The sequence below is a fragment of the Leishmania donovani genome, chromosome 23 (genome assembly GCF_000227135.1).
Source record: "Leishmania donovani BPK282A1 complete genome, chromosome 23".
Classification (NCBI taxonomy): Eukaryota; Euglenozoa; class Kinetoplastea; order Trypanosomatida; family Trypanosomatidae; genus Leishmania; species Leishmania donovani.
The window spans coordinates 670033-670708 of record NC_018250.1 but is presented as its reverse complement, the minus strand read 5'-3'; positions in this window follow the sequence as shown (position 1 = coordinate 670708).

Genomic DNA, 676 nt, shown 5'->3' with positions numbered 1-676 from the left:
GCCACAAAACAAAGAGACACCCGAGCTCCACACCGCTCTTGAGCCCCCCACCCCCACCAACCGGCGAGTCACAGGTCTCATCCCGTGCTGCGAAGAAGCCGTAGACACGAGTTGCAGCAGTGCGCCGACTCGGTCACCGGCGCACAGCCCCTGCCCCAAACCTCTACCCACTCACCCGCGTTGCGGGTCGCCTCACAGCCGCGCCCACCATCCCCGGTCGCCACCCCTGGTGGCGTCCCTCGGCGCGACACTCGGGGCTCCTCCCACCAGGTGGGCAGTGCGAGGGCCTGGTGTGTGGGGCACGCTCAAGTCGCGTTGAAGCTCTGCCTGCCACATATAAAAGGCGCAAGCACGTGCGCCGTCGCAGGCCGCTCCGACGCACCGCCGTCCAGGACCCGACCGCCGACATCCGTAGCGATGCACCGCTCTGACTCCCCTACGTCGTGGGTGCTGGGCCCCGTCACCACCAGCGGTTCGCTCGGCATTGGCATGGGATAGGTGGAGGCTGCTTGGCTTCTCCCCACACGCAGAGCGTGGCGGGGTTGCTGCGCCCTGTGATGCCACGCACTGCGGTGTGCCTCCCGTCACCCGGGTGCTCTGGGAAGAGAGACAAGCGATGGGAACCCAAGAAAAACGGAACACATGAGAGAGAGCAGGAAAGTCTCTCAGCTGGGTG